Source organism: Cetorhinus maximus, chromosome 5 (assembly GCF_964194155.1).
Source record: "Cetorhinus maximus chromosome 5, sCetMax3.hap1.1, whole genome shotgun sequence".
NCBI classification, from domain to species: domain Eukaryota; kingdom Metazoa; phylum Chordata; class Chondrichthyes; order Lamniformes; family Cetorhinidae; genus Cetorhinus; species Cetorhinus maximus.
Window position 1 is genome coordinate 142,429,085 of NC_135883.1, and position 19,124 is coordinate 142,448,208.

At 43.3% G+C, this 19,124-nt stretch overlaps 1 protein-coding gene across 1 annotated transcript in view; it reads right to left on the reverse strand.

Annotated features, from left to right (window-relative positions):
* ddo (D-aspartate oxidase) overlaps positions 1–15,672 on the reverse strand; it is a 127,705-nt gene extending 112,033 nt beyond the window's left edge. The window contains exon 1 of the mRNA XM_078542580.1: positions 15,566–15,672. The gene's annotated coding sequence lies outside the window, so the exon portion shown is untranslated. The remainder of the gene's footprint in view (positions 1–15,565) is intronic.
* Between the last annotated feature and the right edge of the window lie 3,452 nt (positions 15,673–19,124).

Genomic DNA, 19,124 nt, shown 5'->3' on the forward strand with positions numbered 1-19,124 from the left:
CATAGGGAGCTGGAATGACACACCGAGGCCCGTGTGTCCTCACTGAAATAAAACAGAACACACTAAATCTGAATGCTGGAAACTCAAGGGGAAGCCCGTGGGCCTTATAGGACTCCACAAGACTAGTCCTGAGGAGGATGCCTGTGTAAGTAGTGCAGCAGATCAGGCAGTGACCCACAGATGCAGAAATTACCCCCTCTAGAAGCCTTGTGTGTGGTGGAGCCTGATAAACTTTCCCAAGAGCCAACAGAGTTTTGTCCTTCAAGGAACAGTGTCCCTGTACCCCTTGAAAAAAAATGAGAACATTTATCATACTGCACAGAGATACTGGGGCCACTCAATCCTTGATGCTGCATAAAGACCTGATCCTACCTCAGAAACTTCCTTGATTGGCAAGGTTAATCAATGGACTTGGAGTAGGATCCATGTCTACTCCCCTCCATCAAGTCCACTTACAGAGTGATATAGTCTGGCACCTAGTCACTGAGGCCGGTGGCAGGGATAAAATTCTTACTTGGGAATGGTTTGGCTGGTAGTAAGGAGGTAGCAGCCCCTATAGTCCTAGACCAACCAAGCAAGAAAAGGGAAGCCAAGAAGCTACAGGAGGAAGTCCTAAGAATTTTTCCCAATTGTGTAGTGACCCAGTCCCAAGCCAGACAGGGAAATTTAAATGAGAACAAGCCAGCACCCCAGCTGGACGAGCAGATGGTCCAGTTAGCTGAAACCTTCTTTGGAAACCTGTCTGAAGGAGGGGTGGTGCTCAGATGAATATCCCTAATTAAAGTTTGACAGGCAGATCTTGATTTAAAGCACATAGCACAGACTGCCTGCTCTGAGCAGGGAGCTGCCCAGGTCCCCAAGTTCTATTACTAACGAGATGAAGTAACAATGCAGAAGTGAAGACACCTTGGGAGGCCAGGAGATGAGGAATGGACGATGTTCCACCAGGTTGTAGTGCCCACCAGAATATTGTAAGGAAATTTTACAAATTGCCCATGCTATCCCGATGGCTGGACATGTGGGTACCAGCAAAACCTTCGCTTGCATAAGCAGATACTATTTGAGGACTTCTGGTCCGTAGAGGCAGCATACTGCAAAACATGTCACACTTGTCAGGTTGCAGGGAAACCTCAGGCCCATACCACCATTTGGTGAACTTTTTAACCGAATCCTGATAGGCTATGTAAGGCTGCTGTGCAAACCATGACAGGCTATCAGTATCTCTTTACCACAATGGACCTGGCCATCCGATTCCCCAAGGCCATTCCTCTCAAGAAGATCATAGCAAAAGCCATGATCTTTTTTTAAAAATTCATTTATGGGATGTGGGCTTCACTGGCTGGGCCAGTATTTATTGCCTATCCCTAATTGCCCTTGAGAAGGTGGTGGTGAGCTGCCTTCTTGAACTGCTGCAGTCCATGTGGTGTAGGTACACCCACACCACTGTTAGGGAGGGAGTTCCAGGATTTTGACCCAGTGACAGTGAAGGAATGGTGATATATTTCCAAGTCAGGGTGGTGTGTGGCTTGGAAGGGAATTTCCATGTGGTTGTGTTCCCATCTATCAAGGGACTGACCTGGTACTTTGCCTGGTACAGCCAGCCAAAAGGGCTCCAATGGGACCAGGGGACAAATTTCATGTCCCATGTGTTTCAGGAGGTTGTTCACACCCTGGGAATAACGCAGCTGAAATCGTCGGCCTACTAGCCTCAAACTCAAGGGGCTTGAGAGCAGTTTCACCAGACCCTAAAAACTATGATTTGAACCTACTGTGCAGAATACCCTCAAAACTGGGATAAAGGCTTAGGCTTTCTGCTGTTTGCCACAAGGGATTCCCCTAATGAGTCCACAGTCTGCAGTCTACTTGAATTAATTTACGGACATGAAGTACAAGGCCCCCTGAAACTAATAAAAGAAGTTTCTGGAACCCACAGGGGGCACCTCAGTGCTCGAGTACATGTCCACGTCGTAAGAACGACTCTTCAATGCCTGTAGCTGTGGTCAAGGAACGTTTAAAAGCCTCCCAGCAAGTCGTGAAAAGGCAGGCAGAGAGTCACGCTGAAACCTGAACTCTCCAGCCAGGAGAACATGTCCTAATGCTGCTGCCATTTCCAGATTGCTCTTTCAGTGTCAAATTTAATGGCCTATATCGGGTGGCTAAAAAGATTAGGGAGGTAAATTATCTGATCCACGTTCCTGACCAAGAAAGAAACACCGACTATGCCACTTAATATGTTAAAGAAGTATCACAGCCAAGAGGTTAGTCAACCCGTAAGTGCTTGCCAGGGACTAGGGGTAGTAGGGGACAGCCGGGAAGAGTCAGACAAGGAGGAGGGAATAGAGGACTCCCAAACCAAACCCCCGACTGTTGGGCTGACAAATACCGAAATTCGAGAAAATCTAAATGCCCTGTTCACCTACCTGGCAGATGAGCACGGGGAAGATATAGCCACCCTGCTCAGGGAATTTAAAGAATTCTATAGGGATCAACCGGAATGTACCCCAATGATGTAGATGAAGAGGATATCCCACCGATAAAGCAGGATCCCTACCAACTGAACTCTGATAAGCTGGCTCAGGTCAGGCAAGAATACATGCTAGACAATGATGTTATCGAGCCCTGCCAGAGCAGCTGGAGCTCTCCCATTGTACTAGCTCCAAAACTGGAGAGATCAAAATGACTCTGCATTGATGTTGAAATAGGGTGCATCAAAGGTATCCTGCAGGATAATGGCTACCCTGATCAGATCATTTTGCATTGTGTATGACGCAAACTCATGAATGGCCTAAGGCCGCCACTTTCAGCTCTGAAAAATGCCCAGTCTGCCTCAGATTACTCTGGAAGGGCAAGGTATCTCAAACATTTGAGTAACAGGTGAAGCTAGTTGTTTCACACTGCAACTAGACAGTAGTAACACAAGTGGTGTTCGCCACTAACAGGATGCTGCTGTCAAGCCAAAAAGATGCTCTGCCTATCACACAAGTGAGTAATATGGTACATGATTTTCAGTGCCAGTATAATGCTAGGTATGTAGGCCATATGTCCCAAAGACTGGCGGATCGTATCAACGACATGCCCTTTTCATTGTTCGCAGTGGGCAAGGTACAGACTGTACCCAATCAGCCCATGCTTGCAAAACTTAAAACACATTGTCCAACATTAGTTGTGATTCTGTGATTGGACAACATTTGCTAAATAATCTTCATTGTGCTAAGAATGACACTGACAACCAATTTAAGATTGTCGGTTGGGCTCACAATGTGGTGCATTTGCGTGTACTGGAAGCTACATATATTAATACACAGGGCCCTGTTTTTTGCAGACAGAAAGAGCATGTACACAGATTGTGCCTGTTTCATCTAAACAAAGTAAGTGACACCCATTCACTGGTTTATTCCTCAGGGCAATGCCTTGACCAATCAGAGTCAAGCAGCTTGGTTTAAATTTCAAACAATGCTTGGCAGTTAACTGTCAGTCACCATCAACAGGTGCATTCTACATGGCAATGCCTTTACCACTCAGAGTCCACTTGCCAACTAATCAGCACTCTCTTCTCATACAGTATAAATTGATGATCCCTTTACATTTGGTATTCTTGTGAATTGTCCTGATGAGTGCAAGACAAAAAGCTTTAACAAAAAAGTCTTTTTTCAGCAAACCCATTTATACTACATCTACTGGTTCACCTTTATCTACTCCACTGCATAAATTTGTCAAACAGGATTTCCTTTTCGTAAAACCATGTTGACTTGCTCTCATCATGCTATGCTTTTATAAATGCATTGCTAACCCTTCCTTAATAATAGATTCCAGCATTTCCCCAACAACTGATGTTAGGCTAACAGCATGGTTGTAGTCCCCTGTTTGCCCTCTCCCTCCTTTCTTGAAATTGGTGTGACGTTTACCACTTCCACTCCGATGGGACCATTCCTGAATCTAAGGAATTTTGGAAAACCATAGCTAGTGCATCCACGATCTCTGCAGCAAAAGGCTTGATGCCCCTGGCCTCCAGTACACTGGCTACCTCCCTCCCCCAACGACCTTCGATCCCTTGACCTTCAGTCTCCTTGGCCTCCAAATCTCATGACCTGAGTCACCAACAGTCTGATCTTTGTTGGTGGGCACTTTGCATATCGCCAAATTGATAGAAATGAGCCGTGGAGGCCAATATCTGGATACAAACATCATACCCTGCAATCTTTTCCCTATCCTTACTATTCTCATGCCCAAAACAAATTCAAACAGTTAATGGAATGGTTTGTTTTTATGATTGATTGTATTGTATTGTGCAGTCCCTTCTCTGTTTTTCCCCATCCTTTACTCTTCCCTTTGGCCCACTATTGGTAGCAAATCCTTAGCTTGATCATGCTCGGCTGAACTCTCTCTCCAAGTCCCTCCAGCTGTCAATCCATCACCTTTAAAACTTTCTGAAAACCCATCTTTTCATCTCTCATAACTCTCCCTCTATTGCTTAAGTATTTGTTCCTTTATTTCTTCTTTCTCTCTCTCTTCTGTCAAGTGCTTTGGGATGTTTTCTATATTGAAGGCACAATATAAATGTAAGTTCCAGGTTTTGGACTCTGAGACAGTGCCTCTTTGTATGCAGAGATTCAGATACATGATTAATCATCATTGATGGAGCCAGAATAAAATTGTCCTAGGATTTCAACAGGCAAATTCCACAGACTAATGAAAGTCTTTGTTTTGGCAACAGGATTTGTAGAAGGCAATCTGAATGCTGTAGTAGTGTATTGAAAGTTGCTTTGTGCATTTTGTCAACTTCAGGCTACCATACACATATACCAGCAGAGGGAATCTAGAGGGAGAAGAAAGGAACCCATGTTTTAACAGCATGTGCAGTTATGATTCTGAATGCTTCTTGCTGAATCTTACTATTTCTTCCCAAGAACTTTGGAATGGCGTCAAGGATAGGATGAAAAATAGGAAACACTGCTCTCAGGTATAAAACCTTTGGAAAGTGATATCTATTCTCCGCTGACAGCATTTTAAGTTGGAGATTTAGGGAACACATTGAGGCTACAGCCTGTTGCTAAACACACATTGAGGCACTCCAGCTCAGGAATAGCAAGAGGAAAGCTTCCATGTTGGACACACATCCTGATCTCATAAAAGTAACCATCCAAAAAAAAAATTAATGTCGGATCATTACAAAGAGGTATTCCTTTGGAAGAAATACAATCCCAGATTCTTGATCTCACACTATCGCTGCGCTGGTGATCAAAATGGCATTGTCTGTACGCCATCTACCACATTTCGATGTGTAATCGAAGCCAGCCTCTGTATTCCCAGGTTGTCAAAAGTGGCTGTTAAATTTCAGAGGTGCAGTAGCAGGTTTTGCAGTCACAGATGACAAAAGGAAGAAAGGTTTTACTATGGAGGTGAAGAGTTGGAACAACATTTTTAAGACACTTATGCCTGAACAAAACGACTATGACTCAGCAAAATATGCATTAACAACCTATCATACACCCAAGAAAAATAGAATGTATGAAACAATTGCCTTCTGATGCAGTAAGCAAGAAGTAAACAAGACAATTGACCGATATTGCATGTGATTAAGTCCACTTGTAATCACATGTGACTTTGGCGGCATTGAACATGTTGAACATGAAATCAAAACACAAATAATTGAAGGTTAGCTCTCTGTCAGGTATGCCGAAAAGCATTCGAGAAAGACAAAGCTGTCAGGAGCTGCTAAAGTTAGCAAGATAACTGTCACTTTCAGAGTTGTTACAATCCGTTTAGGGACCAGTAACCTTCGTTGTAAAGCAGACAAAATTTGAAATTGCAGGTATTTAGTAAGAGAATAAAGCCATAGGATTCCACGACTTTAAACAAACAGAAGAAATTTTACTATACAAGAGTCAACAAAGCAAACAGGCAATAACTCTCCATTTTATACTCCAACACACTAAATTAACATGAAGTAAACATGAATTAATAGGCAAACTGCAGTAGAACACACCACAAACTGCAGATTAAATGGCAGACACAACCAAGACAGATCCCACAAATTTCTCAGCAACACGCCCAGACATCAGTGCTCACTGTGAGTCACAAAGCCCTTCCAACTCTATCTTCCTCACAAGGGATTTCAGCTCCTCTCTTTTGAGGAGATAGCCTCTGATTTCCCTCAACAGCAGCTCCAACTCAGCCTGGAAGTCTTCTTGCTTCTTCTGCCTGCAATAAGTTGTCAGGCAACTGGACTCTAGCTCAGACTGCCTCAACAACTGCTCACTTTCCAGCCACTCAACCAGCTCATCTGAGACTGCACCCCACGATATTTGCCAGGCTACACTACAGAGTCCATACTCAGCCACAGTTCCAGCTCCCCAGCTATTCTGCTGCTAGTAACTGCTGCCAACCTTCTTCCCAGCTGCACCAAGCAACTGTTGCTCCTGGGCTTCTCTGAGCCCCAACTCCCAACAACAGAGAGCAACTACTTGTACTGTTGCACTCCTGCCACTTCTCCAGCCTGGACTAATCTCGTGGGCTCTCTTCCATGCAGCCCCCAGTTCCTGTGCCCATTGCTTCATGCCACACCACCCACACAGGAGCACTGCCTGATTCCTACACCTGCAGAAACCCAAGACAAGCACCTGTTGAGTGCATCACTGGCTCCCCGGATTGGACATTCATCTGTTCAACTAATCAGGGGGTTCAAATGTGCATAGAAGATCCGAAAGCAAGTGCAGCACCCTTGTCAGTGACTTTCTAACCCAGGCATCTCACTATCGTTTCCTCACAGCATCCAAAGCTACTGAAGTTGATGCTGCCAACGGTAACTACCACACTCCAAGTTCCAATCCTGTGAACACTGTTCATCACTCACCTGCAAAGCAACAATAGCAGCCTCACAAACAGACTTGTGACATGTCCAAACAATGTTTCCACTGTGGTTTTGCTTAATGACACCAGACAGAATGTCCTGCTACTGGCAAACAGGGTAATCAGTGTAACCAGCATCACAGATGCCAGTTTTCAGCCAATTCGATTCACTCCACGTGATATCAAGAAATGGTTGAAGGCACTGAATACTGCAAAGGCTATGGGCCCTGACAATATTCCAGCAATAGCACTGAAGACTTGTGCTCCAGAACTTGCAACGCCCCTAGCCAAGCTGTTCCAATACAGCTACAACAGTAGTATTTGCCCAGCAATATGGAAAATTGCCCAGGTATGTCCTGTACACAAAAAGCAAGACAAATCCAACCTGGCCAATTAACGGTGATACCAGTCTACTCTCGATCATCAGTGAAGTGATGGAGGGGGTTACCAACAGTGCTATCAAGCGGCACTTGCTTAGCAATAACCTGCTCACTGATGCTCATTTTGTGTTTTGCCAGGGCCATTCAGCTCCTGACCTCATTACCGCTTTGTTTCAAACATGGACAAAAGAGCTGAACACCAGAGGTGAGGTGAGAGTGACTCCCTTGACATCAAGGCCACATTTGACAGAGTATGGCATCAAGGAGCCCTAGCAAAACTGGAGTAAATGGGAATCAGGGCCAGAACTCTCTGCTGGTTGGGAGTCGTACCTAGCACAAAGGAAGATGGTTGTGGCTGTTGGAGGTCAATCATCTCAGCTCCAGGCCATCAGTGTAGGAGTTCCTCAGGGTGGTGTCCAAGGCCCAGCCATCTTCAACTGCTTCATCAATGACCTTCCTTTCATCATAAGGTCAGAGTGGGGATGTTCGCTGATGATTGCACAATGTTCAGCACCATTCGCGACTCCTCAGATACTGAAGCAGTCCATGTTCAAATGCAGCAAGACCTGGACAATATCCAGGCTTGGGCTGATATGTGGCAAGTAAGACACCATCCAGGACAAAACAGCCCCGCTTGATTGGCATCCCATCATAAATATCCACTGGCCCCCACCACCGATGGACAGTAGCAGCAGTGTGCACCATCTACAAGATGCACTGCAGGAATTCACCAAGGCTTTTTAGACAGCACCTTCCAAACCCACGACCACGACCATCCAGAAGGACAGGGGCAGCAGATAAATGGGAACACCACCACCTGGAAGTTCCCTTCCAAGTCACTCACCATCATGACTTGGAAATATATTGCCATTCCTTCACTGTCGCTGGGACAGAACTCCCTAACAGCACTGTGGGTGGACCTACACCACGGGGACTGCAGCGGTACAAGAAGGCAGCTCACCACCACCTTCTCAAGGGCAAGTAGGGTTGGCAATAAATGATGGCCCAGCCAGTGAATCCCACATCCCAAGAGTGAATTAAAAAAAAGTGCAGGGATATGGAAATCAAGCAGGGAGTGGGATTGACTGGATTGCTCCACAGACCGATGGCATAGACTCGATGGGCCAAATGGCCCCCTTCTGTACTATAAATGATTTTATAAAGCTTGTGCAAAACCCAACCACTTTGCTCATTTTTGCCACTCATCAGCAAAATCAACTACTAAAACCAATGTCACCAGAAGGGATTCAAGTTCACATACCACATCAAAGGAGTGAAAAAATGTAACAAACGTAGTGCCGGATGACACTGAATGTACTTTTGTTTCCTCTTTCGGACACAGCAACCAGCTACGTGTGACAGTGACCATTGGCTGCTCGAATGTAGATGCTCTTGTGGATACAGAAGCATCTGTCAATGTCAGGGGAGAGAAAACATTCAACAGCCTTCAGGATTGCCCCATTCTCTGCAGGACCTTTGAAACAGCAGTGTCATTCAAAGACACTAGAATAAATGCTGTTCCCTAGGTAATATCTGAAGAATGTGACACACTTATCACTTTCCACATAGCAATAGATCTGCACGTGATTGCAGTTATATATGCAATTCCTATGCATATCAACAACATTCACGAGTTGTATGATAACTGCTTCACTTGTATCGGCAAGCTGAAGGTTGTTACTGCAAGCAGCATGTAGATGCCAATGTGCCCCCAGTCATACATCAATGGCGATGAATACCATTTCATGTCAGAAAGCAGTGAGAGAAGGAACCTCAGCACCTCCTTGCCCTTGATGTTATTGAGAAAGTTGGGGATGAGCCTAACCCTTGGGTCTCACTGACACAAATCATCAAGAGTGAGAACAGATTAAGATCTGCATTGACATGCAGTCACGAAACCAAGCCATACAATGAGAAAGACACTTGACACCGACAATCCGTGATCTCATAGAGAAAGTGAATGGTGCTAAATACTTCACTAAACTTGACCTCAATGCAGGCTACCATCAAATCACGCTTGCAGAAGAATTGAGGTATCTTACAGTATTCTCAACTCACCTTTTTGAGAGAAGAGGCTCAACTCTGAGTCAACTCGGCAGCTGAGGTATTTCTGCACATGATTCAGTCCATACTTCATAGTTTCACTGAAAGTGAACTCGAGACACACCTACATGCTTGTTTATAACAGCTTAAAGAATATAACCTCACCTCGAACAAAGACAAATGCTTGGTCAAAGTTTCCGTCATGTGTTCAGCGTTCAAAGAATACTACGTGAATGGAAAGCTGAAGTCATTGCAAATGCTGCAGATCCTACAAATTTTCAGGAAATCCATAATCTGCTAGGACTCATCACTTACTGTAGTCACTTCATTCCTGACCATGCTACATTATCTGGCCCCCTTCTCAATCTGACAAAAGAGACCACCAAGTGGAAGTGGCCTAAATCACACAAACAGGCTGCACACCAGATCAAACAAAAGTTTCTCAAATGTCTACTTCGACCCTGAGAAAACCACCCAGCTAGTTGTAAATGCAAACTCAGTTGGTTTCAGTATAATTCTCATGCAGAAAGACAAAGCAAGTAACCCATCAATCATTGCAATGGCAGACAAATCACTAATGCCCCTCAAATAATGTTATTTGCAAACAGAGAAGCATTCTCAATCACATGGGGCATCTTACACTTACATCTCTGCTTGTATGGAAGCAAGTTTGAAGTAATAATAAATCGTAGACCACTAATAAGCTTGTTCAACAATTCACATAGCAAACCACCTTCTCAAAAGAGTACTCAAACTACAAGAGTACGAGTTCCATGTGGAGTATCAGCCAGGCAAGCTCAACCCAGCCGACTATCTTTTGCAACATCCATTGTTGACAGTTCTACTGGTCATGAAGCAAAGTCTGCCAAACAACATGGTAACTATGTGAGCGTCTTCTCTCAAAAAGGTGAGTTGAGAATACTGTAAGATACCTCGATTCTCCTGCATGCGTGATTTGATGGTAGCCTGCATTGAGGTCAAGTTTAGTGAAGTGCCAAAATCGATAAAACTAGCTGACATCAAAGCGACAACAAAACAAGAGGTGTTGCGTCCACGTATAATGATTATGGAATCCCAAAACTGAGGAGACGTGATTGAAAGAGCGTCTACGAACAAAATTGGTCTTCACAATGCTCGACATGAGTTCACTGTTACAACTGCGTTCGATCTCGTGTTATGCAGCAACTGTCTTGTCATTCCACACTCATTGAGCGAATGTGTTGTCGATATAGCACATGATGATCAGTAAGAAATTGTCAAAACCAAATAACTCCTTCCGGAAAAGGTACAGTTCCCAGGAATTGACCGCATGGTAGAGCACAACATCAATCAGAGTTTGCTATATCAAGCAGCCACAATGTTAAATCTTCATGATCCTCCCAAGATGCCTGAGCTACCTGCGAAACTAATGATCAACATGTATGTGAACACGATCAAAAACAAAAAGATCAAACAAAAGTAAATGCAGAGTATTATGACACAGCCAATGGTAAAGGCTGAGTTGTTCAAATCCCAAAGGGAAACTTGAAACAACTGTCATAACCCATTTTTGCAATTTGTATGTTTCGAGATGCAGGCTTTGAATTCAGTAGTAATAAGACCATGGTATAGGGTATGAATCTGCTTTTGTCACCGCATTTACCCTTCAATAGTCCACACACAGTCTTTGTAATTCCATCCAGTTTCGGTACCAGCACAATGGGCAAACTCCAGTTACTAAAACTAGCCTCTTCCCTGCCAGAGTACTTTTTAAGCATATTTATAATACACGCCCTCTGCCTCTTTCTTCTATCTGGAATATTTATTAAATAATTTACTTCACACAATTTCTTTCCAATCCTGTAAGACCCACTAAACCTCGCCTTTAATCAGTCACTCAGTACAGAACTAGCACTTTCCAGCAAAAGAACTGTGAACTTTAGCTTTCTTATCTGCCTTCACTTTCATCACTTGCTATGATATCTTTACATGTTCCCCAGCCAACTCACATGCTCTGTCTAATCTCTTTCTGCAGTTTGATACATAATTGAGAAGATTAGTTTCTGGATTTTGGCCCACCAATTTCTCATAAATCAATTTCAGTGGTCTCCTTACCTCATGACCATAAACTAGTCCAAAAAGACTAAAACCAGTCAATGCATTAGGAGCTCCCTAATAGCAAATAACAAGAATGGAATTCCTCTCTCCCAATCCTGTGGATAATCCTGACAGTATGGTCTCGTCATGGTTTTTAAAGTTTGATGCCATCTTTCCAAAGCTCCTTGTGACTCCGGATGATAAGCTGTTGACTTAAATTGTTTTATCCCCAAACTGTTCATTACTCCCTTAAATAACTGTGACATAAAATTTGAACCCTGATCTGATTGTATTTCCTTAGGTAAACCATATCTTGTAAAAAAATTTAATTAACTCTTCCACAATCTTCTTAGTTGTAATATTTCTCAAAGGTATCGCTTCAGGAAACCTAATAGACACATCCATTATTGTCAGTAAGTTCTGATTTCCACTTTTAGTCTTAGGGAGTGTCCTACACAATCAATCATGATCCTAAGAAAAGGTTCTTCAAATGCTGGTATTGGGATTAAAGGTGCTGGCTTAATCACTGCTTGTGGTGTCCATGTCACCTGACATGTGTAACATGTTCTACAGAATTTGACTACATCCCTATGCAATCCTGGCCAATAAAAATGTTTCTCTGCCTTTGCCTGTGTCTTTCTAATTCCTAAATGTCTCCCCATTGGAATTTCATGAGCAATCCTCAGAATCTCATTTCTATACCCTAATGGGATAACAATCTGATGTACCTCCCTCCAGCTTTATTTTGCTTAGACATGATCTGGCCTCCGTTATCGCATCAAAATATCACTCTTAAGGTAATAACATTCTGGAATACATTTTGCCTCTGTTTCTGAGTCAGTTGTCTGGTATAACTGTTTTAATTACAAATCCTGTTGCTGCAACTCAATTAACTGCCTTGAGTTAAACACTTCAGCTGAATGGTCCTTTCCTGTGTTTTTCTTCCCGAACAATATTATTAAACACAGTGCCTGCTAATTGGATTTCAATACCTTCTACCTGCCTTTGAACTGCCTGTCCTTCTTGATTTTCTTGCTTCAACCTATGAGCCTGTGATCTCATTATCACACAATCTGGAAACAATCCAGGATGCTCCTCTTGTAACACCTCTGTTGGAAACATTTCTACAGGCTGCTCAACTACCATATGCATCTCCCACATTTGTGATCCAGCTATATCATTACCCAGAAAAAACTGAACTCCTGCAATGGACAATTTTTCCACCACCCCAACAGTCACTTTGCCAGTTTTCCATTTGCTCTTTAAATTTACCTTCCACAAGGAAATAAGTTTAGCATCTCCATGAACCCCACTTATTATCACCTGCTCCTGCAATACTCCCTCTGAACAAAAAATATTACTGTCCCACAACATTAAGGATTGACTAGCCCCTGTCTTTCTTAAAATTTTAACATCTTTACCTACTCCACGGTGTACACATGGAAAGACTTTCCCTTCACACACAAAATCTTTAAACATTTCTGCAACCTGCTCCTCAGAATTCTCTTGGGTAAACTGTGAACACATTCCCACTTCTTTACCTATCACTGATTCTCCTTGTTTACTTATACACAAACCACTGGTTTTTCCTGTGCCTGAACCTCAAAACCCACAATGATTTTACTTCCAGAACTTCTTTGCACCCCAATAATTCCAACAGATTTTCCCTGCAATTTCCAACACACTGACTTTGTGTACCCCACTTTATTACAATGAAAACACCTCAACTTTCGAGTCTCACTTCTACCCTCAGCACCTTCCTTTTTATTCTGAGAAAAAACTTCCTGGGAATTTCCAGCTACTCCTTCTCTTCCCTGACTACCCACCTTCCTTTCACCCTCCCACTTTCTATCCTTCTCTGATTTAAAAGGGTGACGGAAAAAGGTTTAGCTCCATGCACTAACTGATAATCATCAGCTATCTCTGCTGCTTGCTTTACAGAATCAACCCTTTGTTCCTCCACATGAGTTCTCACCTCCGAAGGAATTGAATCTTTAAATACTTTCAAAGGAATTACTTCTCTAAGACTTGCAAAAGTTATTTATATTTTTAATGCCCATATCCACTGATCAAAATTACTTTGTTTTACTCTCTCAAACTCAATTTAAGTTTTCCCAGGCTGTTTTCTCATATTCCTAAATTTCTGCCTGTATGCTTCAGGAACTAACTCATATGCACTCAAAATAGCCCTTTTCACCATATCATAATTCACCGATACTTCTTCAGGCAGCGAAACATATACCTCATGCGCTCTACCCACCAACTTGGATTGTAACAATAATGTCCAGTTTTCCTGTGGCCATTTCATCTCTGTAGCTAGCTTCTCAAATGAAATAAAGAATGTTTCAACATCCCTTTCCTCAAAGTTTGGAAGAGCTTATACAAATTTAAACATCTCCTCACTGGGTTCTACTCTAGAGGTAAGTCCTTCCTCACCTCCTGGCACCTGTTTTTTAACTGCCAACATTTTCAGTTGGAATTCTCTCTCTCTCTCTCTTTCTCTCTTTCCTCCTTTGCTATCTTCACAATTTCTAAATCCCTTTCCTGTTTTCTTTCTCTCTCTCCTGTCTTTCTGCCTGTTCCCTTTGTAATGCCCTTTCTCTGTCCTTTTCTTCCTATTCAATAATTTTCATTTGCAACTGAATTGAGCCCATTCCACTGAACCACCCCATGGAGAACTCTGTCTCTCAGGTATTCCTTCCAATTTCAAATGCTGTGCTATCACTTCCATGTCTGATTTCCTAGCCCCCACAGGTAACCCCAATCGGAATTCATCCACCAACTCTGTGAACTTATTCTTGGATAATTTCTGTAACCCAGAGTTATGTCTTCTACTCCCAGACGAGTCTTAGCAATTACGAAAGCCATCTTGCAGTCTCACCACTTCAAAAATACCTCACATCCACTCCTGAATTCAAAGTGCTTCTCGTACTCGTAACTTTAAGATTCATCAATTCCAAAAAAATCAAGGAATTACAAATATATCCTGCAAAGAGCCCTCAATTATTATGACACATCCCAAGGTAAAGGCTGAGTTCATATTCTGGAGGGAAACATGAAACAACAGTCATAACCCATTTTTACAATTTGTATGTTTCGAGATGCAGGCTTTGAATTCAGTAGGAAAAGACCACCAAGTCTCAAGAGGTTTTTTATAAAACTAAATTAAGCATTTATTAATACAAGAAAGATTGTAAACACCTACATATGTCTACAAAATTACTTCTATAAAAACTACAATAATCCCTTAAATAATCTGACTCTCAGTTAGACCCTGGGTAAGGCAACAGTAAAACTCATAGATTTAACAGATCTTTGGCAAAGCACACCCGGGACATTCGCATTCAAAATGAGTATCTTTCAGCTCTGGGTCCTTGCAGACAGACTTGAGTCTTACAGGCCAGAGGCTTCTCACACTACCTCGACCTTACACATAATCTCCTTTCTCCTCTATACATATCTTTCTCTTTGAATGTAAATTTTCCATTGTATCACTAGACTTTTAAATTTACCTCTTCCAACAATAACATCCTTTCATCCCACCAATTTTATTAGTAAGCTGAAAAAAAATAAACACATTGCTTGGCGTCTTCTAGTTAGGTGCAAGATTTCACCTGCAGTCTTGAATGGTTTCTTTTAACAAACGCAAATTTACACTTTACTCTCTACCCTCCTTATGTTGACCTGATTAACATCTCAAAACTATCAAACATCAAAGCACCCGGACAAGCTGGCTTTAATCCAATTAAGACACACACAGACACAGACCCCACTAGAACTCTATTTTTAAATAATTTCCAATTACGTTATTATATCTTCTTGACACATGAATTCAGAGCTATACCATTAAAGTGAGGAGATAAAGTTCTTGTGAAATGTAATGGTCATGTTGATGACACCTGAAGTCAAATGACACCCTATTCACGAAAGAAAACATCCACCATACTATTGCAATGTAAACTATTTTCAGTTGGTGAACAAATCTTTCATCTCATTGTATAAGATGAGCACATTGTTTAATTAATACAAAAGTTAGAATATGTATAGTGTTATTGAAGTTGAAGCTAAAATTTAGTGTTCAAGATGTGCTTAGGTTTATTGATTACACTTCTGGAAACAAACCATTGAAACACGCTGTGCCCCTCCTTTACTAAGGAGGGGAGGATATAGTGTATTGAAAATTGCATTGTGCATTTTATCCACTTAAGGATACCTACCCATACACCAGCAGAGGGAGAATAAAGGAATCCATGTTTTAACAGTACTTGCAGTTCTGATTCTGAATGCTTCTTAGTGAATCTTGCTGTTTCTTCCCAAGAACTTCACAAATGCCACTGGTTCAGGCATGGATGAAACTCAAGAATTTGAGTCCTAGCCAAGTCCAGTCTTGACCTTTTGGTTCCTTTTAGCAAAAAAAATTGATTTGTTGAGTCACAGCTTGTCTTTATACCGTGCAGCCAGATCAGGTGAAAATGTGGCCTGGTTCTCTAGCTTCTGCTTAAGTGGATTTTAGTCAAGAATTGTTTGCAATGATCAAAAAAAAGATGATGCACTCTATTTACAAACTGTGGACCTGATTTGAACTCAGGGCTGGAATCGGGTTGACAGAGGAGGGAGTGTTGTGGGTGGCGGGGGTAATGGTGAAGGGATAGGGTGGGCAGAGTTTGGGGCACGAGGGAGGGGGTCAAGGCGGGGGCAGGGTGTGAAGAAGCTCCTATGGCAACACCACCATGAGGCCTCGGTGATTTTAATTCCCGGATCTCATTTTAATGTGATTGACTGGCTGCCCATCCTATTGTGTATAGAAATGGAATCTGCCCACTTTCTCTGTGTAGTTTCTGGCAGGCCTCCCAAGGTCCACTCCCAAGAGAATGTGCCTCTTAAAGCAAGTTCACATGCCCTGCTTTCGGATTTTTGTCATATTTTTGCAGAGAGGGGACACTCAGAAATGAGTTGGAGGCCAGTCACCAGGTTTTCTGATGCCTGCCTGGAGGTCCTAGTGGAAAACTACAGAGCAGAGGAAAGAGTTCCTCATCAGCCACAGGAGCATCCCCAAGGTCTCTATCCAGCAAGCCAGCACACAGGGGTGGGTGACAGGGTCAGAGTCTCTTGTATCACACCCAGGACCGGACTTCAATGAAGGAATAAGTTGAATGACCTCCTAAGGGCAGAAAAGATGTGGACAGTTCTTCACTTCTCTACCTCTCTCAGCAACACCAAATGATCAGACTTCTACCCCACACTCCCCACACTTCCAACAGTTTACTCCCCTCCATCACATCCTTCAACAGCAGTACACTGCAACTTTCTCATTCCGAACACACTCACCTCTTCCTTTTCTGGCTTTACACCGCTCACTAGCAACATTCTCTTCTCACAAGCACTCCTCTCAGCATTCCTTTCTTACTTTATATTCCACACACAGCTGTACATATGTCACCTTCTTCATATTCTACACATGCACTTACTAACTCTCTAACTCTTGCTCTGCAGTACGTGGTACCAGAAAGAGAACCAGGACTGGGAGGCAGGAGTGTCCAATATATTGTAACCTTCACCCAAGCAGAACAAACTCCTGGAGATTAGGGGCCAAGGCAAAGCCAACAGCATTGAGCAAAGAGTCTGCCAATTACATGTCACCCTTCATTCACCCCTGTAAATGTTCAGCAATTTCCCAGATTCAGCAAATTTCCAGATTCAAGTGGCCTCATGAACTAGCATATCCCACTTTCTACCATTACCATCAAGCCAAGGGATCAACCTGGTTCAATGAAGAGTGCAGGAGGGTATACCAGGAGCAGCACCAGGCATACCTAAAAATGAGGTGTCAACCTGGTGAAGCTACAATACAAGACTACTAGCATACCAAGCAGAAGCAGCATGAGTTAGACAGAGCTAAGTGATCCCACCGGCAATCAATCAGATCTAAGCTCTGCAGTCCTGCAATATCCAGCCATGAATGGTGGTGGAAAGTTTAACAACTAACCGGTGGAGGAGGCTCCACAAATATCTCCACCTCAATGATGGAGGAGCCCAGCACTGCAGTGCAAATGATAAGGCTGAAGCATTTGCTACAATCTTCAGCCAGAAGTGCCGAGTGGATGGTCCATCTCAGCCTCCTCCGAATGTCCCCAGCATCACAGATGCCAGTCTTCAGCCAATTTGATTCACTCCACGTGATATCAAGAAATGGCTGAAGGCACTGGATACTGCAAAGGCTATAGGCCCTGACACTATTCCAGCAATAGTACTGGAGACTTGTGCTCCATAACTTGCCGCACCCCGATCCAAGCTGTTCCAGTACAGCTACAACACTGACATCCACCCGGCAATGTGGAAAATTGCCCCGGTATGTCCTGTACACAAAAAGCGGGACAAATCCAACCCGGTCTCTATCGTCCCATTAGCATACTCTCGATCACCAACAGCGCTGTTCAGCAATAATCTGCTCACTGACACTCCATTTGGGTTCTGCCAGGGCCACTCAGCTCCTGGCATCATTACAGCCTTGGTCCAAACATGGACAAAAGAGCTGAACTCCTGAGGTGAGGTGAGAGTCATTGCCCTTGACATCAAGGCAGCATTTAACCGTGTAGCATCAAGGAGCCCTAGCAAAACTGAAGTCAATGGAAATCAGTGGGGAAACTCTCTGCTGGTTAGAATCATACCTAGCACAAAGGAAGATGGCTGTGGTTGTTGGAGGTCAGTCATCTCAGTTCCAGGACATCACTGCAGGAGTTCCTGGGGATAGTGTCCTAGGCCCAACCACCTTCAGCTGCTTCATCAATGACCTTCTTTCCATCATAAGGTCAGAAGTTGGGATGTTCACTGATGATTGCACAATGTTCAGCACCATTCGCGACTCCTCAGATGCTGAAGCAGTCCATGTCCATATGCAGCAAAACCTGGACAATATTCAGGCTTGTGCTGACAAGTAGCAAGTAACATTCGCACCACACAAGTGTCAGGCAATGACCATCTCCAACAAGAGAGAAACTAACCATCTCCCCTTGACATTCAATGGCACAACCATTGCTGAATCCCCCATTATCAACATCCTGAAAGTTATCATTGACCAGAAACTGAACTAGACTAGCCATATAAATACCGTGGCTACTAGAGCAGGTCAGAGGCTGCGAATCCTGTGGTGAGTAACTCACCTCCTGATTCTCCAAAGCCTGTCCACCATCTACAAGGCACAAGTCTGGAGTGTGATGGAATAATCGCCACTTTCCTGGATGAATGCAGCTCCCACAACTCTCAAGAAGCTCAACAGCATCCAGGACTAAACTTGATGGGCACCTCATCCACCACCTTCAATATCCACTTCCTCCAACACTGACACACAGCGGTAGCAGTGTGTGCCATCTACAAGATGCATTGCAACAGCTTACCAAGGTTCCTTCAACAGCACTTTCCAAACCTGCAACCCCTACCACCTAGAAGAACAAGGGCAACAGATGCATTACCTGCAAGTTCCCCTCCAAGCCACATACCATTCTTACTTGGAACTATATTGCCGTTCCTTCACTGTCGCTGAGTCAAATCCTGGAACTCCCTTCCTAACAGCACTTTGAGTGTACCTACACCACATGGACTGTAAAAGTTCAAGATGGTGGCCCACAACCAGCTTCATAAGGGCAATTAGAGATGGGCAATAAATGTTAGCCTAGCCAGTAATACTCACATCCCATGAATGAATAAAAAGTTACATTCTTAAAACGCTTGCCTGCTACTGCCAGCTTCCCTATACAATCTAACCTGTCCCTATTCTCC